The sequence below is a fragment of the Saccopteryx leptura genome, chromosome 2 (assembly GCF_036850995.1).
Source record: "Saccopteryx leptura isolate mSacLep1 chromosome 2, mSacLep1_pri_phased_curated, whole genome shotgun sequence".
Classification (NCBI taxonomy): Eukaryota; Metazoa; Chordata; class Mammalia; order Chiroptera; family Emballonuridae; genus Saccopteryx; species Saccopteryx leptura.
In genome coordinates, this window is record NC_089504.1 from 276,918,628 (window position 1) to 276,945,950 (window position 27,323).

Consider the following 27,323-nt stretch of genomic DNA (forward strand, 5'->3'; position numbering starts at 1 on the left):
CCTTTTCTCCACATCCTCACCAACACTTGTTGTTTGATGATTTATTGATGACAGCCTTTCTGACAGGTATGAGGGTGCATCTCATTGTGGTTTTAATTAGCTTTTTTCTGATGACTAGTGACATTGCACATCTTTTCATATGTCTATTGGCCATCTGCATGTCCTCTTTGGAGAAGTGTCCATTACAGTCCTTTGCCCATTTCTTGAGTTATATGAGTTTTTTATACATTTTGGGTATTAACCTTTTATGTACCCTTTCTTCCTAAGTTTTAAATGCCTTCCTCTACATCATGTCAGAGAAGCTTTTAGTATTCTTACCTTATTAAATATATGCCACCATTGAGTTCAAGGTTTGGTCAGTCAATAAAGATATTTTAGTAGTCACTTCCAATTGTAAAAGCAAACACATTAGACCCAGAATATCTAATAAATGCACTCAATAAATATGATCTCATACATGCTACATTCCATCATCCTTGGTGTAGCACTCCTAGAATATACCCTTACATTTTTTCCCAGGTTTCTGCCATACAAACTATTTCCCCCTGAGTCAGAGAAAACTGTGACCTGACTCAAATTATGAGTCTTGTGGTGACAAAGAGTGGTTAAGGTGGGTCTTGAAAAAGTAGGCATCCCCTTGAAAGCAACTGCTCCCTCCATGAAGTCATGTAAGGTTTTTAAACACATACCATATTTCGCCATGTATAAGACACAACTTTCTTCAAAAAACTCGGGGCCTAAAAACAGGTCTTATTGGTTGTAGACTTTTTTACTTGCATTTTCCACTTTTTTGTGCAGATGAGGTTTGTGCATGAATTTTTTGATGAATAAAACTTGAGTTCAATAACTTTATGTAATATGTTTTTTTTCAAATTTTGGGCCCCCAAATTAAGGTGCATCTTATACATGGGAGCGTCTTGTACCTGGGGAAATACGGTAGGTGGGATGATGATTCCATCCCTGGCAATTGCTGAGCCCCAACGTGCCATCCACTTATTAATATGAGGAAATTCCTGCTAATCTCATCAGGAGTGAAGGAATGTATCTTGCAAGCCATTTAATGAAAAGGTATCTCTCACGGACCGCAGCTCACTCCTACAGCTACCATGTGTCCTGTCTGAAGCAGCTCTCACCTGACCGATGGAGCTTGCTATGGTGCCATCCAGTGCTCTTCAACTTTATTTTCTCACATGCTACTTTTAACAGGTAAAAAAGAACATCTTTTCTGATCATTCCCCTAAAACTAGATACATAGATGCCAAAGGTTGAACGAGTGTGTTGCAGACTTTCTCAGAGACTACATGAAAGATAAAAATCATCTTTTAAAGTCCCTCCCAGAGCTGAGGACCAGGCACAGTCTGTCTCTGAGCCTGAGCTAAAGTGAGGCCCTGGCAGAAAGAGCCAGTAGAGGTCAGACCCACAGACAGCCTTTCCAGAAACTCGCCCCCACCTACCCCCCACACTGTTCAGGACTAAGTATAACTGATCATAGAGATTAAAACCTAACGCATATAGGGGTCACACATCAGAGTGTGGGATCTTTAATTACCCCTTCTTTTCAATGAGAACAGTCTTAAGATTTTGAACTAGCTTGAGGTTACATGTACAGTGTGTCCGTAAAGTCATGGTGCACTTTTGACCTGTCACAGGAAAGCAACAAAAGACGATAGAAATGTGAAATCTGCACCAAATAAAAGGAAAACTCTCCCAGTTTCATACTTATTCAGTGCAGTTTGATGTGGGCTCATGCACAGATTTTTTAGGGCTCCTTAAATAGCTATCCAATATAGCCTCTACAGACTCGTCACTGATGGCCTACCAGAACGGGGTTTCTCCACCAAACTGCCAGTTTCCTTCAACTGCTTATTTCACCGAGTAATGTTATTCCTATATGGTGGCGCTTCATTATAAACGCACCAATATTCATGTTGCACTTTGGTCACGGATTCAAATTTAGCGAGCCGCAGAACACACTGAACTTTCCTCTGTACCATCCACATCTTGACTGGCATGGCCGTGGGCTGCTCCACTGTATACACGGTGTTACATTATCATCTGCACATGTGCACATGCTGCACATCATCCTACAGAAACTGGGAGGGTTTTCCTTTTATTTGATGCAGATCTTACATTTCTATCATCTTTTGTTGCTTTCCTGTGACTGCTCAAAAGTGCACCATGACTTTACGGACACAGTGTATACAAAATGGCAGATACGGGTAAGCCAGCCCAGATCTTCCGCCTAAGAGTGTTACATCTGTTTCTTTTCTCTGTTCCTAGGGCACCCCCCACTGCTGACAGCGATGCCCAGGGGAGCCCCTCCGGGCACGTCATTATCAGCATACAGACAGTTTTACAGGAAAAGAGAGCAGATTTGCTCATTCCCCCTGCAGAAGTCCTACTCCTCAGTTCATGGGGAGCCATACAATTTTGTTTCCAGAGCTTTCTACTTTTCTTCTCTGTCACCCAGGGTCCTCGTGCACCCTTTTACTTGTGTTACACCTGTCGTCAGGCTTTCCTATCTGGGACAACAGCTCTAGTGCCTGTGGCTTCTTTGTTACATCTTTCTCACCCTTTCCTTATTGTGCCACAAGGTGTCCTTGTTGTCCACAGACCAGATACCCTAGGTCTGCTGCAGGCACACAGACGGACCACCAGCCCCTTTGAGGAGACAGCTTCGTCCTCCTGGCAGCATTTTCCGGGTTTCTCTGAGTTTCAGCCTCCTGTGAGTCCTCTGGGACATGGAAGTCTTGCCATGTTCCTCACCGCTCACTACTCTCACTCCATCTCATTTCTAGACCTCTGCTTACACACACGCGCACGTGCGCGTGTGCGCACGCACACACACACACACACACACACACACACACACACCAGCCTCCTTCCCTCTCCCCAGTTCACTGAATGCTAGCCTTCCTTCCAGGCCACGGTCACTCGACATGCTCAGCTCATTCTGTTCACAGAGCTTCTGCACCGCATCAGTCCATGTCAATTTTTATAGAACAAAATCAGAAACAGAAAGCACTATATGCTGTTCATTTACTCTAGGACTTCAAAATCTGCCCCCTTCTCCACTTTTTAGCATTGTAGTTCATCTCTTCCACAGGGAAAAACATGTCTGCCATCATCTTAGAAATTATAGTTAAACTGATTACTTCAATTTTTTTATAAATATTTATTTTTATATAGTCACCTCACTTCCATGTTTTGTCTCGCTCTTAAAAACATATACTATGCACTATTACTGTGAACCACACAGTGGTAAGGCCTAAGAATTCAGTGTTGAACAAAATAGATATGAGCCCCGCCTTCATGAGATTCACCCTCTAGGGCGAGAGAGACATAGCACAAGTAAACACAATAAATATATAATTATAGATTGTGATTAGTGGTTTGAGATAAGAGTGCCAAGAAAAATAGAAGGAAGCCTAGTTTTAGATAGTGAGATCACAGAACAGGTGAGGAAGAGCTGTAACTAATACGAGCTGTAATGAAAGGAAGGGAGTCAGCCAAAGAGAGAATTGAGGGAAGAGAGTTCCAGTAGAGGAAACAACATATGCGAGGGCCCAGACAGAGGAAGGCACTCGGCACAATCACAGTAAGAACCAACAGGCAGCTATGCGACTGTAGTGAAGGTACCGAAGAACAGCGTGGTTGGGGAAAATGTGCAGAGGTGGAATCAGGTGGCTCTCGATGGTAAGGGGCTTAAATTTATCTTACATGAAAGACAAAGCCATAAATTACTTTAAGCAAGGACGTGAAATGATCTGGTTTAGTAGGAAACCATTGGATAATATGTGGAGAATGACTCAGAAGGCTCAAGAGTGGAAGAGAAAGGCTAGTTAAAAGGCTGTGGTAACGGCCCACATGAGAGAGGATGGTGCCTTGGACTAAGGCAGTAATGGACATGATGGTGAAAAGAGGACAAATTTGAGAGGTAGACTCACAGGACCTGGTGATGATTTGTTCCTACTTTTAAATTATTTGTATTGTTCTGAAACACATTTTTCACTTGCTTGTTCAAGGAGAGTCCTGGAAATACTACTTTCTGAGTAACCATATTATGAGCGACACTTTGCTCAAGTATAGAATTGCTGGGTCATCACTCATTTGAGGAATGTAAGAAACAATGTGAACTGAGGAATGGAATTGAGACAGAGGAGAGATCGAAGGGACCAGAGGAAAAGAGGACAGAGGGAAAGGGGATGATAGGATGGGATAATCCTGAAGGGAAGGAGAGAGGGCACTATGAGGAGGGGAGCAAAGGAGATGTTGAGGGGAATACAGGGAAGGGGGGATGCATTCGAGGCAACACTAGAATCTATGTAAACACAATAAATTAAAATAAATAAATAAACGCTGGGTCACTTGTCGCTTTCCTTCCTTCACAATTCAAAAGGCTGTTCTGTTGTCTTCTAGCATTTAGAGTTATGATAGGAAAAACCTGGTGCAAATGTGACTTTTTTCCTTTCCTGCATATTTATTTGTAGGGTTTGGTAATTTTTTCGATTTAAAAACTCTACATGAGTAGGTCTGAGAGTACTTCTTCATCTGCCCAACACAATATTATTTCTCTTAACCAGCATCCATTCCTCTTTCTTTTGCAGTCAGCACCCCTGTTATCTTCAGAGGATGCTGTCTCTCCCTTAGCTGGAGTCCATGTGGACACTGGATAGAGCTGACGGAGGGAGAGAGTGTGCTGCCAAGGAAACCAATGCAACAGCCTTTCTCAGCTGCCTAGAGTGATTCAAAGATGAGTGAGTCCATGACCCGTACCAGGCCAATCAGAGTCAGTGAAGATCAACCCAAGGTTAATGCCACACGTATTAGTAAAGGGAAACCTTTTCCTTCTACTGGATTTGAAAAGCTAAAAGAATATAAGCCTGGAGCTACAAGGTACCACCTCATAGGAACAACTCATCCAAGAATAAAGTCAACCCCAAGAACAGCCAGAACTGAAAAGAAGGATTTTTGGTGAACCTGTAGACTTCATTATGTGAGCCAATAAAATCCCTTTTCCTTTAAGTCAGTTTGAGCTGGAACTCTGACATAACCCAGAGATTTCTGATTAATACAGTTAGCACATTCAATTTTTAAAATAAGATTTTGCTTAAGAATAACAATTGTTCTACATATGGTTTCTGCTCCAAATGACTCTGTTCATTATTTTAGAAATTCTACTATTTGGGGGTTGACTCTTTGATATATATCTTTCATAATTACTCTATTCTTTCATTTTCATTTCTTTATCTTTCGCTTCTGTGTTCTAGGAAATTTATCTTTACTTATCTTTTACTCACTAACTTAGTTTTGTGCAGGGTTTATTCACAACTAAGTCTTGGCTTCCATTATAGAATTTAATTCAATAGCCATGTTTTCCATCTAATAATAGTTTTCTCCCACTCGGATGTAACTTTTTGACATGTACCATCTAGTACTCTTTGATAAATTAAGAAAAAAATTAAGTTGTTATTATTTTTCTTACCATATTATTTAATTTTCCTTAGCCTACTTTGTCTTTATATCACCCACCACCTGAGGATGATAGATAGATATAGATAGATAGATAGATAGATAGATAGATAGATAGATAGATAGATAGATAGATAGACAGACATCTCCCAGGACCTAGAACAATGCTGGTACAGTTGTCACTCAAGGGGTATTTGTTAGACATGTAAATGAATTTTCTAAATACATTAATTTTCTCAGGGTATCCTTGAGAAGGTAAGACTAGCACAAAAAGATAAATAACAGCCCAAGGCAGCTAATTGAGAACTATCAGAAATACAATCATGATGAAGAGCTGGATAAATTGTACAGATACCAGTGTTCTCTAGAGTCAGAGCAAGTGTGGGCATGGGACTGTGCTTAGTAGCTGAATGATCCGAACAGTGCCCACGAAGGAGCTAAGGATTGAAAGGAACTTTGAAGAGGTATGGTTGGGAAAGGTAGGGGGCTGGTAGATTCTCCTTCCAAATAGCATTCCTCTGGACTTCAGTTCATTCTACCCACAGGCATCAGCGCTTACCCCACCCTTCAAAGGCATAGCCACCTTTCCTGGAATGTAATAACACAGACAACAAACAGTCCATGAGACCGCTTTCTGTGGCAGGTTGCTCTCCTGTGTCTGTGTTTGATTCCTGGGTCATTCTGTCAGACATTTATGGTCGGGAACACTTTTAAACACCAAATCTCTTTCTTACTAGGCTTATACAATGCCTAAGAAGACACTTGCATCAGTAAAAGCTTGTTATTGAGAGTAAAGATGTAGCCTCTGACTCAAATGTTGCACACTTGGGGGGGACACATCATATCCTCTAATTCCTTCCTTCTCTAGTCAGAGCTTCTCACTACCCATATGATTTCAGTGCACCCAACCTGGGGTTAGTCCTCAGGTAGGAAACCTAAGGAGGTGTAGAAAACAGATGCAAATCAAGAAAGAACAAATTGAAATGGTTACTAATGAGGCCAGAAAACGTTTGTGTTGGGAAGGACTTCAGAGTTCATTGGCCTCAGCTCTCCAGTGCAGGGGCCCTCGATGCCACAACTTGAACAGATGTCATCTGACACGGCTCTATGGCTCCCAGATGCTAGTCCCTTAAACAATGCCAGGCTAGGTGCTCCAGAATTCCCAGGGGGCTTTATATGGACTCCCAAGTTCCACCCCTAAAACTCTGAATTCCTTAGATCTGGGGGGAGGCCTGGGCATCTTTGTTTTTTAAAGCTTCAGATTATTTTGAAGTGCATCCAGCTTGAAATTCACTTCCTTAAAGAGCTCTGGCTTGAATCACCCCACCCCTGGTGATATAAAGCAGAAGCAAAAATGCTATAGTCCCTGAAGCTCATGCAAGCAGACAGCTCTTCCATCTTCCAGCAGTGTTTTCTGTAACCATATTTTTGTACTACTGACAGCAAGCCTATTAAAGCTTTCCTGTGCTCCCCAGCCCCAGCCTAAAGCATCACCTGAGGCTGTGTCTGGCCCTCTCCGTCTCAGCATGCCCTGTTTGTTGCGGGCCAGCCAAGATGCTGACAGGAACAAAAATGACTTGTTTTTGAGAGTAAAGATACAAGCTATGATTGAGATGACGCACACAAGTTCACGGAGGGAGACTCTCACATCCGACCTACCTTCTTCCGTCCACAGAGAGTCACGTTGTTACTCTAACCACATCACTAATTCCGAAAGATGGGGACTCCTACACACGTCCTCCAAGTCAATGCTTCTGTTTGGGGCAGAGACCTGGAAGGCATCCAGCCCCAAGTTCCTGGTACTTCAAGTTCACTTGGCACCAACAGCTAAAGCCCATGGGCAAAAAAAAATGCACTGCAGAAAGCAGTGTTCTTGATTTGCAGACTCTCTGGGGTGCTTGTTTAGAAAGACAGACTCAGGCTCCACCAAAACACTGTCTGAATATCTAGGGTGGGGTCTAGAAATCCACCTTTTGATTAAGCAGTGTCAGGTAGTTATGAGCAAGGCTAATTTTGAACTTCACTCTTTCAGGACTGAATCCCTATAAGGAAAAGTATATGGAAAAGGGGACAATTGTCTCCCAGGGCCATTGCACCATCTCTTTCAGAGATCTTGGCTGGGTCTTTTATTTCTTTACATTCCTCTCATCTTTCTATCCATTCTCTTCCTAATGTAAAGCCCTTATCTGCCGGGAGGCTTGCCTTTTTTTTCAAAGCTAATAGTTTACTTCTACAGGGCTCTGGTTCTGTCTACTTGGGTACAGGGAACATGACAAGTAGCCAGAATTGAATTTTTTTTTTAAATAAACTTTTTTAAAATTTTTTTAAATTAATTTTTAGAGAGGAGAGGGGGGGGGAAGAGAGGAGAGAGAGACAGAGAGAAAGACAGAGAGAGAGAAGGAGGGAGGAGCTGGAAGCATCAACTCCCATATGTGCCTTGACCAGGCAAGCCCAGGGTTTTGAATCGGCGACCTCAGCATTTCCAGGTCAACGCTTTATCCACTGCGCCACCATAGGTCAGGCCAGAATTGAATTTTTAAGTAATGACTTACCCATGAACTTGGGCTGTGGAATCAAAAGATCTGGATTTAGTCATGGCTCCATCACTTATTGGCTGTGGGGCCTTGGGTGAATTATTGAAAGTCTCTAAGATTTAGTTCTTTTATCTATAAAATGAGGGTGATCGCCTAGTAAGGTTGCTGAGAGTTTTAATGATGTGAGATACTTAAATGCCTAGCACAGGTTTTGACACATGATAGGCAGTCAGAATTACTAGATATTATTAGTAATACAACTCTAATGTACAGCTTTCTGCACTTCCCTCTTCCTGTTCCTCTTCACTTACTCTCAGCTCCAGCCAACCTGAATTACTTATTGTTCTCAAGGCCCTGATGACCATAGGCTTTAGAGTCTAACAGAATTGGTTTAACCCTGACTCTATCACCAACTCACGAGCACTGTATGACCTTCCTGGGCCTCAGTCTTCTCTGGGAATAAGAGCCACCTCACCAAGTCTTTGTAAAGGCCAAGTGCAACAATACACAGAAAAAGCCCAGCACTACATTTGCCACTTAGAGTGCTCTGTCCTTCCTTCCTTCTCTCCTGCCCTCCAGGCTCCCATCGTTGTCTGTGATCTCCTACCTTGGTGCCTTTGCTCATACTGCCTCTTTCACCTGGAATGCATTTTCCCCATTTTCTGCTAGTTGGAATTCTTCCCAAATCTGTCTTCATATTACCCAAACTCAGCAGACAAATGACCAGATAAACTATCCTTCATTAACAAATAGAGTGTTTATTGAGATTCTATTATATGTCAGGCACTATTGCTAGTGCCTGGAGATACAGAGATGACTGAGGTCTAGTCCCTGAGCTCAAAACGTTCAGTTGACTTAACATAAGAACAAGTAACTGTAATGCAATGAGGTGAGAGTAGCAACAAAAGTCTAAAGAGCTGGGAGAATACAGAAGAGGGAGCTCTTGAGTCAAATGGGTTGGGGAAGCCTTCACAGGGCCAAGGACCTGGACCCAAACATCTGAGCCAAACAGGAAGATCAGCATGGATGGAGGCTAAGCTGGAGTAGAAAAGGGATGGAGATAGAGCTGGAAAGAAGAGAGGGGACCTGAGTATGAATAGTGTTGGGACAGAGGACAGGAGACCCGGAGTCCTGTGAGGAACACCATCCCAGGGCAGGAGCAGTCTCTAGAAATCACTTATCTCTAGCCCTCATCCTGCTGTTAGCTAAGGGGGCATGAGCTGTAGGATTGCAATGCAAATTGTAACTGGCAGTATTGGCAGCAAAATTGGACCTTGGTTCTTGAGTTTGGCAAAGAATTCAGAACCAAGAACTCAAATTATAACAGAAAGTTTATTTAGAAAGTTACAAAGGTAGTAGAAGTGAGCCATCTGGGCTGCTTAGGCTCAGGATGCAAGCTACAGAGGCAAAAGAAGGGCTCTTGGTGCTGGCCAGGTAGTTCAGTCAGTTCGAGTGTCATCCCAGTACACTAAGGTTGCAGGTTTGATCCATGGTCAGGGCACATACAAGAATCAACCAGTGAATGCATAAGTAAGTGGAACAACAAATTGATGTTTCTCTCTCTCTCTCTAAAATCAAATAATAAATAATTTTTTAAAAAGAATAAGAAGAAAGGCCCTTAGAGTTTAGGAGAGAGAAAGGCAAAGGTAACATACCTTGGGGGAAACAAGAGAGGGGAAGGGAAAAGCGTGGCTGTGCTCCCAAAAGGGAGAGTCCAGGTTGGGTCTTTTGTCTTGAGGGTTTTAAAGGTTGGAAGTTTAGGGGAGATCATAGAGGAAAGTCTCAATAGAATATTCATCAGGTTTATGCTGATGAGCCAAAGTGGGTTTTATTCCCTTGACTTCATCATCCTTGCGTGTGGCTGGCACAAAAGGCACTAACTGGGTTTCTGCTGTCTTTCCCTGAGTGAGTGATTTAAGCTCTTTACCCTCTAGATGAGGAGGAGAAGTATAAACCGTTTACTCTTTTTTTTTTTTAATTCTAGTGAGAGAGGAAGGAATAGAGAGAATGAGAGAGAGACAGGAACATAGATCTGTTCTTGTATGTGCCCTGACCAGAAATTGAACTGGCAAGCTCCGCGCTTTGGGCCGATGCTCCAACCAACCGAGCTATCTGGCCAGGGCTGTAAACTGTATACTCTTAAGTGTCCTTGGTTAGGGAGATAGGATTTTGCTAGATAGCTGTAAACTGCCTAGCCATTTAACCAGCTGTCTCAGTTTCCCCATTCCACTTGTTTTGTCTTACTAGCCTGCCTCGAAAGGACATGAGGGAGGACCCCTTCTGCTGACCTTTTTTTTTTTTTAACTAAATATAACTTTCCTTTTGATTTCTTAAATTAAGTTGCAAAATTTAGAAAATCCCACTCCACTCACGAGGGAGTGAAAGTTGGAAGACTCAGTACTTTCTGAAGAAGGTTGCAATTTGGAAGTGCAAATTTCATCTCACCGCCCAGCCATCTCTCTGTGTGAACCAGAGGTCAAAGGTCAACCACAGAGCTGGTGCCACACAATGGCTCATCCTAGGACCTTCTCAGAAATGTTGCTGGCTATATGTTACCGCTGGTCTCCAGGCTTTGCCTGAAGCAGCCAACATTGCCTTCTAGATACCAGGGCAGCTGGCTGTCAATACTTACTCATCACTTCCGAAGCTAAGCTACACAAAGCCAGGCAACGGCCTGGCCAACATCACCATTCTTTGCTTCCATGTTCCTTGCATTTGCTTCAGGCACGCTGAAGGTTTCACCATGCTCCAGATACAGCAGCCCCTTCACAATGCCTGAAATCTCCTTTGTATGAGCTTGCCTGGAAGGGTCTGATCACTGGCACGCTTAGCTCCTTTCCCCTGCCCCAACCCCCAAACACACGTACCCCTCACACTCTCTCTGGCAAACTTCTACTTATACTTCAGGTTTTGTCACGTGTCATGTTTCAGTTCTCCGTGAAACCCCCTTCAGCCGCCCCCTTCTCCCCCAGGTGGTCAGTCACTTTCTCTTCAAAGTCTACTGCACTTCTCCCCCCTCCTTCTATAATACCTGTCCTGTTGTGCCGTAACATATCTGATGATGTATCTGTGGCTTTACAGAAAACTGGACTCCTTTGGGGCAGTGCTAGAGGTTTACATGTCTCTAGTCTTAGCACCCAACACAAAGTCTAATTCATAGTGAACAGTGTTTATTGAGGGTCTCCACCACTGAGTTGGAAGCTCAATAGGGTAAGGATTTTCTTTGTCTTGTTTAGTGCTGTAGCTTCTGCACAGCACCTGGTATTTCAAAGGCACTCAATAAAAATTGGCTGAATTAATATATTGGTTGAATTTATTGAATTTAACCCATTCAAGACAAGGGTGATGAAATGAAAGATTTGGCCAAGTTTTCTGAACATTGATTTATCTGGCGATTATCATGACTTCAACTATTTATTGAGCACATATCTAATATTTGTTGCACAAGCCATAAGATATATGAAGGTAAACAAACAAGAAGCATATAGATATCTGGGGTAGGGGGAGTAAAATATTTAACACAAGTTAGGAAGCAATAATGTCACAGGGGAGGGGTAGACAAAGTGCTATGGAAACTGAGAAGAGAGGGACTTCTTCTGAAGTCTTCTTACAATTGATGGGTGTCTTCATGGAGAACAAGTCACTTATGATGTTCTACCCGTCTGACCCTGGCAGCCCCATAACCCTGGTCCCCTGGATAAAGCAGATTGGATGGAGGACACCTGGCCTGAGCTGAGCTGTTACTCTTTGTCTCTCAATAACTGGGATTAGAGACTAATCAGCTTTTGCTGGTCCTTACATGAAAAACAAGTGGCCTCCAAAGCTGTGTAGTTGTGGTCTTTTGCAAACTTCTCAGAGATGCAGAAAACGCTGGTCTGAGGAGAGAACAGAATGTATGGGGTACCAAGTGAGCAGAAGCGAGCAGCCATGGGACCTCAGCAGGCAAGAGGCGGAGGCTGGGCTCTCTGACGGCTTCTGTTCCTCCCTCCAGCCCCTCAGTGATCCGCAGCGGCAACTTCTACCTGTGGTTCTCGGACAGTCCCAGGCTTCTGACTATAAATACCCCCTTTTTACCTCAGAGAATTGGACAGTATCATTACAGCCAGCAAATCGTGGTGAAGGTTGTGGAGGTGTGAAGAAATGGGCCATGGCCAGAAAGGGGCCAATGAGGAAGGAGTAGGAGGGTATATGGTCTTCATTTCCACTCCACATTCCCTCAGTCCCCTTTAGTATATCCAGTCCAGGGGCCCCTCTAAGCCTGGCCAGCAGCCTAGCAGCAAGGGACCTGCATGGCTTAGGCAAAGATAGTCTTGCAGATTCATGGGAGTCTGGAAGCCCAGTCTTACGGACCTCTAGAATAAACTGGGTATCCCTGGTCCAGAGAATAACTCTATAGCCAAGTTCCCTGTAACAGAAGCAATTCACCCCAAGGGAGAGAGTTTAGAAGTGTTTGCACACACACATGCTTATGTATATCCACACACGTGGATGGTGAAGAACACATGAATTCATACATAAATATTTCCTCTCTGTATCTTCTTGGAATCACGTTGGTGCATGCAAGCATCTAGCTGTGCAGAAAAATCATAGAGAGTCATCATTACAAAGAGAGTCATCACTAAGGTCACACTTTCTGGTGGCTTTGAGGTCTCAAAAAGTGCATACACAGGAACCTCTTTACAAAAATTTAACCCAGCTACTCTGAGCCAAGTCACACCTTCAATCAAGGCTCAGACTGTGTGGGAAGGTTGAGGAAGAGGGGTCGTTAGTGTTTCTCAAGGGGTTGTGGGATTCTGACATTTGGCTGATTGGGTGGGGGAGGGGCTCTACCAAGTTTGATGGGCCTGGAGGCCCATTCCATTGGAGGGAGAGCTCTCTTTAAATATATATATAATTACTAACATGATACTAGATGCAGGACTTTGGAAAGGGCTGGTGCAAGTGAGAAACCCTGAAGCTTTAGGCTTATTAGCTTCACAAGAAATCGACTTACGGTTGGAGGAAGAGAGTTTGAACTTAAACTTCACTTTCCTTCTCCTGTCCTTGTCATTTCCACACCAGCTGAAGTCCCCAGAGGATTTGTGCTGCCACAAAAGCACTGCTTTTCTCCTGCAGGTGATACAGTGTGAACTTCTATAAGCCTCCTGCAAATGAGGGAAGGCAAACAGGCTGAAACGCCCGCCTAGGTGAAGAACATGAACTTGGCAGCTTGAGGGGGTGAGAAATGAGCAGTTTTTCTCATTGTTGCCCCTCCTCTAACCTGGCAGTTCCCAAACTTTTTAATCTTGATCCCTTTACGTCTACCGCCATTCCCCTTTCTCAAGTCCCCTGGCCCCACAATTCCTTCTTTGAGGGAGACTCACCACGCACAGTCGCAGGAGAGAATATGACGAAGGGTGTAAGCTTGGAATCTGGATCGAACTCCAGTCCTTCCACTTCTTAGCTAAATGTCTCTAAGCAACTTATTTCAGCTTTCTCTCGGACTTTCAGTTTCCTCTCTGCAAAACTGAAATAAAATATGAACTCACCTCGTGATTGTACAAAGAATTCAAGAAAACTGTTTAACATAGCAAGTGTTTATAAGGTTGACTCCCATGCATCCTAACTGGTCAGCACTGCAGGCCAGCAGCTGTTGGATTTAACACTCTGGGCTTCATAAAGATCATGCCCTTTTCTTGTTGAAGTTTCTTCACTCATTCTTCTGGCTAAGGAATTCAAAGCATTTGGAGCAGTAGAGAAGAAACGAGGGGTGATTGTTCCCATTTTACAGCTGAGCAGGGTATGGCTGAGTGCTGTTAAAGGCAGGGCCAAAGCTCCAGAAGAAGCAAAGTCCTATCTACAAGAGGAAGCAAAGCCTTATGGCCTCTCAGTACTGTCCTTGGAACAGGGAGGAGAGTAGGGCTGTCCCTATGGAAGCTTTTACCCTTCCAGGGATCTGTGGGGAGGAAGGAGCGGGCAGCAATAGGTCCAGAGGAAGTCACCTGTTCTCACAGCCTACAGCAGGGGTGTTCTGCTTCCTCCTTCAACTCCAACTCAACACAACCAAACACAGAGGGTTCCAGGTTCCCTGAGCCATCAGGAGGCCTGTGGCCCTAATCAATTGTTCTGCCCTAGCTAGCTCTGAGATCCTGTACTTTTGTCTGTAAAATCATAGATTCTGTTCTTGTATCTCTAAAATCAGAGACTGAGTTTGATAGCATCCAAGGTTCTTATCTTAACTTCTTCAGAAATCGCTTCATCTCAGTCACATGGAGAAACAGCGAGAGCCCAGAATGTTACACTTTCCAAAATACTCTTTCTTTGGATTCCCTTCATATCTCAGTGTGTGTAAGAAGAGTGTGTCTGGTGGTAGCAGTAGAATCTTCATCAGAGTGTGTGTAAGAAGAGTGGGTCTGGTGGTAGCAGTAGAATCTTCATCAGACCTTGCTTGAGCAAGAAACAAAATTAAGGGACTGAGGTGCTCCAAATTAGAGAGCTATGTTAAGCAAATAAGCATAGACACCTGTCTATTCTTATACTGGCAGGTAAAACAGTGAGGAGCTCAGTATCAAGTTATAGTTTACAGATATTTAGACATTTGCAAGAATGGCTGAACTTTCTGAGGCATAGGATGATGAAATGCATGACCACAGGTAAATGTGGAAACCCCTGGTGCTTCTATATCCATGTGTTCTACTCAAGAGAATATATAGCATGACCCCCACCCCACCTACCCCTACCATGAATTTTCTTTCTGCCCAAGAATTCTGCATAATTGAGCAAGAAAATACAAAGGAAAACTGACTTGTCAAAAGGAATAGGTTTGGCAATGAATGTGTCACAGTATGACCCCAGACAAGTTACTTAACTTGACCATGTAAAAAATCAAGGATGTTCACATCCTGTTCAGCAACAAGTCTTCTGCACTGTAGGGGTTGAGCCTTGACCCTTAGAGGTTGACCCTGGCATGTGAGCCAGGGAAGTTTCTTCTTCCTCAAAGTCTTACCCCAGCTTTGCCCTCAGCACAAAGAGACTTTGTGACCTGGGTCATCAGGCAATGCTACGTACCTCCTGGACTGGGAGCATCCCTGAGTTTGTAGCCTTGAGCTGGATGAAGGGTAAAGATGCAGAGGAAGAAGATGATAGCTTTCACTAGCTCCTAGAATTATGGGGGAAGCAAGTCTATGGACTCTACCCCCTGGAGCTTTCAGACAAATAGGGATTAAAAAGGACACATTGAAATAATCCTATAGGATCTCAGGAAGAAAAAAAAATACTAAGTGAAAATTGAGATAGCTTGCCTGACTAGGCAGTAGCACAGTGGATAGAGCATTGACCTGGGACACTGAGGATCTAGGTTTGAAACCCCAAGGTCGCCGGCTTGAGCACAGGTTCACCAGCTTGAGAGCAGAGTCACCAGCTTGAGCATGGAATCATAGACATGACCTCATGGTTGCTGGCTTGAGCCCAAAGGTCGCTGGCTTGAACCTAAGGTTCCTGGTTTGAGCAAGGGGTCACTGGCTCAGCTGGGCCCTCCAGTCAAGGCACGTATAAGAAAGCAATCAATGAACAACTAAAAGTGCCATAACTATGAGTTGATGCTTCTCACCTCTCTCCCTTCAAAGAAAAAAAATTAAGATATCTCAATATAAGATCAAGAATAAACTAAATTAATCAGAGAAGGTTTCTTGGAGAAGGTAAGCTTTAAGACTGAGTTGAAGGAATAAGGTGAGTAGAAGAAATAAGAAAAGGGTTATCGATTCAGACACAACTGATAGAACAAGAATGGCTTCTGGGGAATAACATGAGGGCAAGCTCCAATGCTGGGGTAGATAAGTACACAGCTACTCATGTGCAGAGCTCATATGAGTTCGCAGCAAGTTACTCCCAAACCCTGGGGCTGTCTCCTCATCCATAAAATGAGGAAGAAGCTAAACTAGCTAGTTCTTACAGCCCCTTCCAGCTCCAACATTCTACATTGTATAATCCTGACATACAAGGAAGAATTTAAAGGTGGGCTTGGGTAGAGTAGGAAATAGGTGATAAATAAAAGGGGACAGGCCAGGCTCTTTAGGCATCTACTCTGAGAATAATCCAGGTATATCAGCTTGGGCTAAGCAAACTCAAAGCCCAGCCCCGACCTAGCACCATTTAGGACTGGTCCCTATAAAGCACCCCCAGAACAAAGGTAACCTGTGTACATGACTGGATAAACCCAGCAGGATAGTAAGAAACTGAATTATGTCAAGAAGGTGGAGCTGGGTCTAGAAAGATACAACAGCTTTAAGATGACTCATCCATCCCCTCTAACAACAGACCACTGCTCACAGACTGTTGCCAGCCAAACAGTTCTAGCCTTAGCTTCCAGGTGTTACTCTAGGCTCAAATTAGTCAGTTGACCCAGGTGTCTGGATCTAGACTGGCCCCTGTGTCATAGGTGTTTGCACAAAGAAAAGAGAGCCCCTAAGAGAGAGGCCTGGTCAGGACAGCCAGCATTGCTTCAATAGGCACAGGGTGATGGGGTAGGGTTTGGGAGGCCTGGTGTGATCTGCAGAGCACAAGGTTTGGGGATTCTCATCCTGTCCTGAAGGATGCACTCACTGGCCTTTGCCTTAAGATTCCTGACATGTTCCATCCTATAGCGCCTTTGCCGATTCAGATGGGTGCCATGGCAGAAATAGGTATAGAAAGTAGGGAGTGCGGCAGGATTACAGTTTGACAAAGCAAGGGGCTTGGTACAGGTCGTGAAACAAGGTCCAGGGAAATCCCCAAACACAAGTGCCCCAGCTGGTTTCCCCATCATTTTGGGTAACTTTCCATTGCCACACACCCACACCCACACCCCAGGTCTCTTCTAATGAACCTATTGCTCACTGAGTGTTGAATATGGGAACCAAAGAAGCAATGAACCTGGCTCCTGAACTTGAGAAACTATAGTCTTCACGTAAGACAAAACTTATGTACATGGCACACACATAGGGAGGACCCAAGAAGGAAGCAATACCCAAGGGCCAAACTGAAAATGTAAGCAGCTCAGAGACGGGCAGCTGCTGAGAGCTGGAGCTGTGGGAGCAGGCTTCACGAAGAGGGTCACTCAGAGCACAGTGGCATGGCGATCGTGAGGCAGGGAGGGCAGGAAGGCAGGGCGAGTAGTTCAGAGAGCAGATGAAGAAATCGAGGTGTATAATGGAACAGACCATAGAGGGAAACTGGAGTGAAATAAACCACCTTTTGTTGAGCACCTACGGTGCCAGTCACTCTCTATTATTTCATTTTATCATCACAACAGGAGTGGAAATATCTTTATTTTCATTTTGCCTGTGGGGAAACTGAAGTGTTTCTATGAATTTAGACTTGACTTGGTGGCCAATAAGAAGTCTCTGTCAGTCAGTGGCCAAAATGGGGAGTAGCTTGATGGAAATGATGATGGGGTCAGAGTGATCTGGCTGTGACATCCAGGCTGCTGGAGAACACTGGTCACACGCCGCTGAAGGGGAGAAGAGGAAAGATGACCCAGGAGCCCACTAGATGTTTTTGGGAGATTAAGGGATGCTTTCTTAACTGGGGATTCACCCTCATGACTCAGGTGCACTAAAATTAGCCTTTGCCCCAGGGTGTTTACCCACACCTGGCGTCAGCCCTGTCCCACTCTCTGTTCCCCGGTGCTCAGCTTCTCCGTCTTGTCAGCAGGAACGCTCCTTCCTGGCCGGATGATTGGATGAAGTCATTCATCACCACCAAATGTTCAGGAGGCCAACGAGGCGTTATAATCTCAGCTGTACCCAAACTGCGGCTATGACTAATCAAGCAGTGTCAGAGATTCAGAAAGCATTAATAATTATTATAATTATTTTTTCCAGCCTTTGTTTTCCTTTTTCCTATTTTTGAGGTTCTAGGCACAAGATGAAGAGAGAAAGGAAGGCTCTTCCTTTCCCAGAACTGAGAGGATGTGTTGTGTTGTTCAGTCTCCTGCCCAGCTTTGTGGGGGGTGAGGGGAGTGCCCACCAGGGTCCTAGTGGACTCTCCAAGCAACATCTTAATGGAGGTTGTAAAGCCAGTAGCCATGGCCACCATCACAGCCGCCTGGCCCATGCAGGTTCACATTTGATTCAGACAGACGGTAATGAAACAAAAGAGCCAAGAACTGGTGGGCCATTATCTTTATCTTTATCCTAGCTTGCACCTGGCAGGCAAGAAATATACACAGTGGGAAAATACTTCCTTTTCCATTCAGGGCTCCCAAAGCCACTGACTTATCCGAGTTTCCCAGAATCAAAGTTTTCTACCTCACCAGCCTTATTCACCTCTGTTCCCCATCTCCTTCACCCTGCACAAACTCTGCACAAACTGACTTCTCCTTCAACACTCCGCCATCTTGGCTGATTCTCCTCTCTTCCACATGGCCTTTCTCTGCTCTCCTCTCTAATGCTAATCTCAGAAACCGAGAGAGAGCAAGCTCCCGGTCTGCCCCATTTTATAGTGTAGAAATCAAAACCTTTAATCCAATATACAAACAAGGAAGTTTCTGATACAAAGTCACTTAGGGTGGGAAAGGCTGAGTCTTAAAACTAAGCCTTAGGGTATAACAACCCTGCCTGCTTACAGTCTGTCCCCCACACCTAGTGCAAACTATAAGCGAGCAAACCTATATATCATATTTACAAACTTATTTGACCAACAGAGATCTGAACATCACTGAGCAATCTGGAGATTGGGGTGAGTCAGGCCAGATGGCAGAATTAGTGGCATTCTACCAGAACATGGCTCTGAGGCGTGCAGTCGGGGAATCCCTCAAAGGAACCGGGACCATGCTGACCAAAGCTGGCCCAAGGAAAACCCTGTCTTGCTACATGCCTGATTCATGGCTTTCCCATCCTGGAACTTGGCTCATGTGCTGTCCTGAAGCAGCCTTCACCAGCTGCCTCACATTATTTTTAAAATAGACATCCCACCAAATGCCTCAGGCAGCAAACTCTACCTGAGATGGAGATACTGAAGTGTCAGACACCTGCACTTCAAAGTCACCTGCAGACTTTTCTGGTCAGGATCTGACTCCAGGACCACCAGTAGTGACTGACTGCCAGTGGCCTGCTTGGGTATTCTATAACACCAGCCCTTCCAATCCACTCTGTAATGAACCTTGAAAGCCTTCGTTTCATTGTTATCAGAATGCTAACCATTCACGACAGAGGGACAGAAAAAGGGACAAGGAACCTAACATCAATGGAGTACTTTTTATGTGGTAGGCACCATCTGGTGAACATTAAGTTCTTAATTTGAGCTCATTGTCACACAGCCCTATGAAATGTACTAGGGCTAGGCCCTGGTTGGTTGGCTTAGGCCTAGTGTATGGTCATCTCAGGTTTGATCCCTAGTCAAGGCACACAAGAGAAGTGACCATCTGATTCTCTTCCCCTCCCTCTCCCTCTTCTCTCCCTCTTCTCCTCCTGCAGCCAGTGGCTCGATGGCCCAGAAACTGAGAATAGCTCCATTGGGCCAAGCACATCAGCCTCAGGTGCTAAAAATAGCTCAATTGATTTAAGCATTGGTCACAGAGAGGGTTGTCAGTTGGGTCCTGGTTGGGGCACATGTGGGAGTCTGTCTCACTGTCTCCCCTCCTCTCATTTAAAATAAAAATAAAAATAAATAAATAAATAAATAAGATATGTACTATTGTGACTCTTAATTGGAGAAAAAACTGAAGCCCAGCAGTTCTCATTTGCCCAAGGCCTCTCATCAAAAACTTTCAGGACTGGAGCTAGGACTGAGATGTCTTGGATTCCAAACCCCATGGTTTTTCTGATATGCCATTGGCTGCCTCATAAGTCTGTTTATTAAGGGACAGTCGAGTGTGGCCTCTGCAGCCACGCGGCAGAGGTTCAAATCCTGGTTCTACCACTTACTAAATTGTGTGAGCTCAGATTAGGTGCCTCGCCTCTCTGACACTCAGTTCCCCAACAGTAAATTGGGCTAATGGAAGAAGCGACATCAATTACATGGATCAATATTAAGATTGGTGCAAAGGTTGTAGGGGTTAATATATGTACACCACTTGGAACAGTGCCTGATACACTCCAAGGGATAGCTCTTGTTTTGTTTCTATTATTTCTTTTAAAGGATACATGATATTTATAGCAGGCTCAGTCCTGAAAACATCTCATAAAAAGGGGAGGGAATGTGAATGTGCCAAACTCTAAAGGGGCAACCAGGGCAATCATGTTTTCATCATTACCCAATTCTTCCTGGGGTGGCCCCGTCTGATAGCATAGCCACTGCTGACTGCATACAGCCTTCAGCACGATAGCGAGGGGCCAAGGCCATAGTCAGGCTTGGATTGGGGGAAGAGGAGATGGTCTAAGAAACTCAGACCTGCCCCCAGACTCAGGAATGCCCGGCCACATTTCCTTGGGAAGTGGGTGGGAGGTTGGTTTGCTTGTGTATTATTTCCAGGGTAGACTCTGTCTGCTCTTTTCCAGGTTTTCTCAGAAGATTAGATCAACAAAAGCCACAGATATTACCAGGATGGGGCAATTCCAGAGAAGTGGGCAAGTGCTTGTGACTGTCACGATTCATCTTTCATAATGGGGTGATACATCCAACCAATATGGGAAGCCCAGGCCTGCCCCCAACCTTGCTTTCAAATGTGCACAGACAGACACACAGAGGACCACTTCAAGTTAGACACCTTATTTTCAATATTACCAGTGAAAACCATAGTTTTCCTGGAAGGGTGAGAAAATACAGTTATAACCCATTTTTAGTGTTCAGTTGACCAGTTACCTTTAAGAAAATGGGGGTTTTGCGGGGTGGGGGAGTGAGCACCTGGTAAGGGTGAAGCTGTTGGTGAAGGAAACCACATTAAAGCTTTGGAAACCAAGAGAGATGATGAGAGGTCACTGGAGGGCTGGGCAGAGGGCACAAGAAGAGATGAGGCTGTGCACAGTGTGTAGAGGACTTAAGTCAAAACCTGAGGACACCTTGGACAGGGCCAGCAGCAGGGCCACTGGGGAATATGCCCAGCATTATACTAATAATGAACAAATCATGTTTATTGATTAGTTCTTTCTCCTCGGTGCTATAGGCGTCCCAGGAAACAATCTCCTCTTCCTAAGAAAGAAGTGGGGGAGGTCACTGTGGCCCTTTAATTGGAACCTGATGGATGGTAGACAGGCACTGTTTATCTTTCCTGTGGTGATCAGCAGATGAGACATAAACCTGACCAGCCTTGGGAAAGCCCTCCGGCCCACATATGTCTCAAGCACAAGAGAGACCAACTTAGCAAGAAGGAATGAAGGAAAATATCAAATCATCCTAAACTTTCTGGAACGTGTTTCAAGAGCAACCCCTGTGGAATCTAGATGCTTGCCTCTGTCCTGCCTGCTCCACCTTCAGGCTGCAGGCACATGCTAAGGGGATTCTCAAGATGGCAAAACCTTAACTCCTTTCCAGCCAACACCTCCAACTTCTGGCCCCGCTGGTCTGGTAGCATCAGGGAGGGAGAGAAGGTAGAGGAGGGGATGAGGTGTCAGAGGCCAGAGTGAAACACCAGACACCTGCCAGAGTCTTAAACCTGCGTCAGAGTTTGTCTCCAACGAAAGGAAATAAAGCAAGTGTGCCATAACCAGATCACCAGAGTAGCCAGAGTGGAAAATACAGCTCTGCCACGGGCCGTTGGCTCTGGGGAAAATTCTGCTGATGAGCCATATTGAGACACACATTGTTTATCTTCTGCGGCTGTCAAGCTTGGGTTTCTTTTCTTTCTTTTTCCCTCTTTTTTTATTTGGGAGGTGGTACGTATTTTCATTTTTTTTTTATCTTTTCAATTTTATTTAAAAAATTAACTTTAACAGGGTGACATTGATCAATAAGAGCACATAGACATTTCTGTAGCATTAGAACTATTGATTATATGTGAAATCGTACAGTTCTTAGCCTTTTCTGATTTACTTATTTCACTCAGTAGAATGTTCTCAAGGTCCATCCATGTTGTCATAAATTTCACCATGCCATCATTTCTTTTTTTTTTTTTTTTTTTCCTTTTCATTTTTCTGAAGCTGGAAACAGGGAGAGACAGTCTGACAGACTCCCACATGCGCCCGACCGGGATCCACCCGGCACGCCCACCAGGGGGCGATGCTCTGCCCACCAGGGGGCGATGCTCTGCCCATCCTGGGCGTCGCCATGTTGCGACCAGAGCCACTCTAGCGCCTGAGGCAGAGGCCACAGAGCCATCCCCAGCGCCCGGGCCATTTTTGCTCCAATGGAGCCTTGGCTGCGGGAGGGGAAGAGAGAGACAGAGAGGAAAGCGCGGCGGAGGGGTGGAGAAGCAAATGGGCGCTTCTCCTGTGTGCCCTGGCCGGAATCGAACACGGGTCCTCCGCATGCTAGGCCGACGCTCTACCGCTGAGCCAACCGGCCAGGGCTGCCATCATTTCTTATGGCTGAGTACTATTCTATTGTATATATGTATCACATCTGCTTTATTCAATCCTCTATCCAGGGGCACTTTGGTTGTTTCCATGGCTTGGCCACCATGAATAATGCTACAGTGAACATAGGGGTGCATGTGTCTTTACATACCAATGTTTTAGAGTTTTGTGAGTAGATACCCAGTATTTTCATTTCACTGAAATGGAGGGGCTGTTGTTGCCTGTCCTTAGGCATGCCACAATCAGAGAAAGAGGCTGAATGAATATTAGCAGTGATGGAATTTCATGGGGCTCAGGTTTTCTTCTGGAAAAGGGAGTGGGGAGGACCACACCCTTCTGACATTAATATTTGAGATATAATTGACATATAACATTATATCAGTTTCAGGTGTAATGACATGTTTTAACCTTTTAAAAATTATTGAAGTCATATTATTCATCTTGGTATGATGCTTTGTGTAAAGAAATGAACTGATTAGCAAGAGAACAGAATTCCCATTTCTAGTCTGCCACTCAGACGAGTTCTTTAAAGGCTCTGGGCGTCAGTTTCTGCATTGATGAAAAAAAAAAGGAGGTTAATATAGAATTAAACTGAAAAATAAACCCCAAAATTCCTCCCAACTCTAATAGCTCTAAGTTTTTGGAGTGAAGTCTTTACCCCATGCACCCTGTTGTCTGTCAGCCAACCTCTCTAAGACTCAGTGACTTCACCTACAAAACCACACTCACAACTCCGGCCTTGCCTCCCTCTTAGGCCAGCTGGCAGGACTGAATGAAACAACACATGCAAGGGTACTTTGTAAACTTTGACACCTTGGGCACATGAAAAGCATTTCTATAATTTTTACTAACAATTTCTAGGAGAAATTTGTATAATTTCTACTAAGTTCAATGGAAAAAGGTTTTGATTATTTAGAACTCCTGGTGTTCTATGAAGCTAACAATAGGCTTATAATAAAGCAGGAGATGGTTTTTGTTGGATTAAGAAATGTTCTGATCACCAGGATTATTAGACACTGTGGAATCTTTTCTAAAATGCTTCAGGAAAAGATTAGACAAGGATTGGTCCCAGTTTATTTAGTTTTAAAAGCAAGGACCTAGGTCAAATGATTCCTACCATACTTCCAGTATTAAAATATTTAAAAACCTCCAATGTAAGAGTTAGTTTGGAAAAATACTTGATCAACAGCCCTTTGGATTTAAACTGGACCGTTTCTGATGTCTAAGGCTTACTAGTGGTGGCTTCCTGAAAGATGCTTTTAAAGGATGTGAATATATGGACCATGTTTTCTGAAGCAAGAGATTGGGAGAATGGGTGGAGTGGGTAGCAAATGAGATTTGGAAGAGATGTAAAGAAATAGTTTTGTAGTTTCCAAAAAAATAAGTTCCAGTGAGCAGGTATGGTTGCTTTGAGAAAAATCTTGCTCTTATAAGAAGCTACACATATTAGGGGTTTTTTTTGGGGGGGGGGATTATTATTATTATTTAAGTGAGAAGAGGAAAGATAGAGAGACTCCCACATGTGCCCCACTGGGATCCACCTGGTGACCCCTGTCTGGGGTCAATGATCTGTCTATCTGGGGCTCATGTTCACAACAAAGCTATTTTTAGTGCCTGAGGCAGAGGCTCCACAGAGCCATCTTCAGCAGCCAGGGCCAATGCTCTTGAACCAATCAAGCCATGGCTGTGGGAGAAAAAGAGAGAGAGAAGAGGGAGAAGGAGGGAAGAAGAAGCTACTCCTGTGTGTCCTACAGGGAATCGAACCTGGGACTTCCACACATAGGACCAACACTCTACCACTGAACCAACCAGCCAGGTCCCCATACAGTTTTTTTTTAAGGTCTAAGTTTTGGGGATAAATCTGGGTTCATATTTCTGCTTCCACCACTAATAACTATATAACCTAGGGTGAGTTACTTGAACTTCATTGTACTCTTCTGTAAATTAGGATTAATAATTGGATAGATTCTTGCAGTTGTTGTAAAACTTAAAGTAAAATAATATAAATAAAGTGCCTGGCACATAGTGAGAGATCAGAGTGGTAAAGGAAACCAACTGAGTCAGGTAGTAGCTGGGTATAGGCATCAGCAGGGGTTCATGGACTCTAGCCTTGGGTCTGACTGTGCCAAATCCATGACACATGGTAGGTACACACTATATGGGAGCAGACAGCTGGCATCAGCTAGTCATAAAAGAGCTGCAGAGTCACATACCTCCCCACAGACACAAGCACATACACTCACAACAGATCATTGCTTAAGCTTGCCATCTCCAGATCGAGAAGATGAATAAGAGGTCTGCAGACCAGTGTGTTTTCCCAGCCCTGTCACAGGAAGGAACGTCTGCAGGATCCCATAAACCCCGGGCAGAGGGGGATTTTAGAAGGAAGCTTTCTGAAAAACTCAGAAGCCCATGGCTAACATGATTGCTAGAAAGGAAAGTCTGTCTGAAGCCTGACAGACTGCACCACATGAGACAGAGGGAGGAAGAGGCCAGGGGGAAAGTGTGGCTTAGTGGTCTGTGGCGTGGCTAGTAAGCCGAAAGTCCTGGATCCTACTGCTACGTCTGGTTCTAGGAAAAGCCCTCAGGGCCTCCCTCCCCAAGTCAAGGAGAAGACTAGAGGAACTACCATATTTGCCCATGTATAGGACACTCCTATGTATAAGACGCACCTTAATTCTGGGGCCCAAAATTTGGGGGGAAAAATGTATTACGTAAAGTTATTGAACTCAAGTTTTATTCATCATAAAATTTGTATAACTTCTCATCTCTGTCAAAACTCTCATCCATTAGCTTATCCTCATCTCTGTCTGTTGACGAATCACTGTCTTAAACGATGAGCGTGAAAACAAGCGGGAAATGCAAGTAAAAAATCTACAACCACAAGATGCACCCAGTTTTTAGACCCCAAATTTTTCAGGAAAGGGTGTGTTTTATACATGGGGAAATATGGTAACTCTTTCATGCCATTGGCTATTTCTTAGTGTTGATGTATTTCAACCTATTGTCTAGTCTCTTTGATCCTCTGCAAGGAAGGAAAAAGAAATGAGAAGTCTGCCCTTTTCACAGAGATGGAACACTGAGGCTCACTGAAGTTGGCAGACATCTTCATAGTCACACAGAAAAAAGACTAAAACTAAAACAGGTCTCCTTTTCAGGGGCCTACGTCTCTACCATTGGAGAATTTTAAACCCATATGCTAGCCAAAATGAATAAAATGTTCACACCAAGCTAGAATGTGTCTCCTCTCTCTCCCTGGCATGTGTGAAGCATGGGTCCAGGCCCTAAGGACAAAATGCGCACATACACACATGCACAACATTCACACACACAACTACATAACCAGAAAACTGCTTTACAGCTCTAGGTCGTGTACACCATGTGCAGCCAAGTATGGCCGTAAACACTGGAGGATTTTTAAAAAGAGAGAAACGGAACTCAGTGATATCAGATTGGGAAAGAAAAGCTCAAGAAAGAGGTGGTGCTGAAAGATTCTGTTGGCCAGATGGGGCGGGACAGATGTGGTCATTTCAGGCCGATGAAGCCAAGTGGAGGCAAGAAGTTGAAAGGGAACAGGGCATCATTGACAACAGGTGAGAGCCCTCGTTTTGGCCAGAGACCTGTGCAGGAAATTTGTGAGAAAGAAGGTTGCAAAAGCCTTTGGGAATATAAATGCCATGCTCAAGATGGCCGGGTTCTGTTGAAGGCACCGGGCAGCTACTTATGTGCACATGGGGGGCTAGTAATGAAACTAGTGCATTAAGCCTGACCAGGCAGTGGCACAGTAGATAAAGCGTCAGACTGGGATGTGGAGAACCTGGGTTCGAGACCCCGAGGTCGCCAGCTTGAGCGCGGGTTCATCTGGTTTGAGCAAAGCTCACCAGCTTGGACCCAAGGTCACTGGCTTGAGCAAGGGGTCACTCAATCTGCTGTAGCCCCCCCGGTCAAGGCACATATGAGAAAGCAATCAATGAACAACTGAGGTGTCGCAACGAAAAACTAATGTTTGATGCTTCTCATCTCTCTCCATTCCTGTTTGTCTGTCCCTATCTATGCCTCTCTCTGACTCTCTCTCTCTCTCTCTGTTTCTGTAAAAAAATAAAATAAAATAAAAAAGAAACTGGTGCATTAAGAAAATAAGCCTATGGTCTGGAGAAATCTAGAATGGCTTAAAAAGTGCCTTCTGTTATCTGGCTGCCTGGCGTTGAGGGGAACAACCCACCTAAAGAATTAACTTTATTGTTCCAAGAATGGTAATGGTAATGACTACCAGCTGCAGCTGAACCTCCAGTGACCCTTAGCTTGGCTAGGATGAGAATATCAGAGATCTAGGGTGGAGTCGATGTGAAGAACTTGACATTGTCCTTCACACCATTTCTTCAGACCTAGATCTCTGTTGCAGTGACCCCAGCAGACTCAACCGCAACTTTCTCATCACTACAGCCCATTGAGGAGCAAGCTCTGGTTCTATGTGGTCTCCTGCTGCAAGTCAGCTCCTCCTCCTCACCTCCAGTTTACTCTAAAGCCTTCTGATTTTACCTGAAATGAAACAGAAGCATCAGCTGTAGTCATAGTGACCAGAATCTCCTGTGTGCTGCTCTGCATTTCATCTGCCTTCATCAAGGGCCCTGCCTTATTGGTCCCCTGCAGTCCCACCCCCCCAGGAAGGACTCAGCGGGGAAATCAACTCTTCCTCCACTTGCATTTGCACCCTTTGGATGTTCAAAATCATTTCAAGAGGCACATAAGGGAAAGCGAAATTGTAGTAGTATCAACAGTCATAGCTGTTCTGATAGCAGTGGCCGTGGTAGTTGCAATAGTTGTAGCGTAGTTCTATAGTAGTCATAAAGGAAGAAACAGATTGCCAGGTAATAGTCACTGAGTACTCATCATGTGCCAGGCACTGTGA

General features: G+C 44.4%; 1 long non-coding RNA gene across 2 annotated transcripts in view; it reads right to left on the minus strand.

The window, feature by feature from the left end:
* Window positions 1-11,391: 11,391 nt before the first annotated feature.
* LOC136390850 (uncharacterized) overlaps window positions 11,392-27,323 on the minus strand; it is a 29,783-nt gene continuing 13,851 nt past the window's right edge. The window contains exons 2-4 of one of the 2 annotated variants that reach the window (XR_010748775.1): window positions 13,370-13,512; window positions 13,000-13,150; window positions 11,392-11,881 (exon numbers count right to left, since the gene is read on the minus strand). This is a non-coding gene — a long non-coding RNA (uncharacterized lncRNA). Of the gene's footprint in view, window positions 12,578-12,999; window positions 13,151-13,369; window positions 13,513-27,323 lie in introns of both variants that reach the window. The other variant, XR_010748774.1, reaches the window with a different exon arrangement.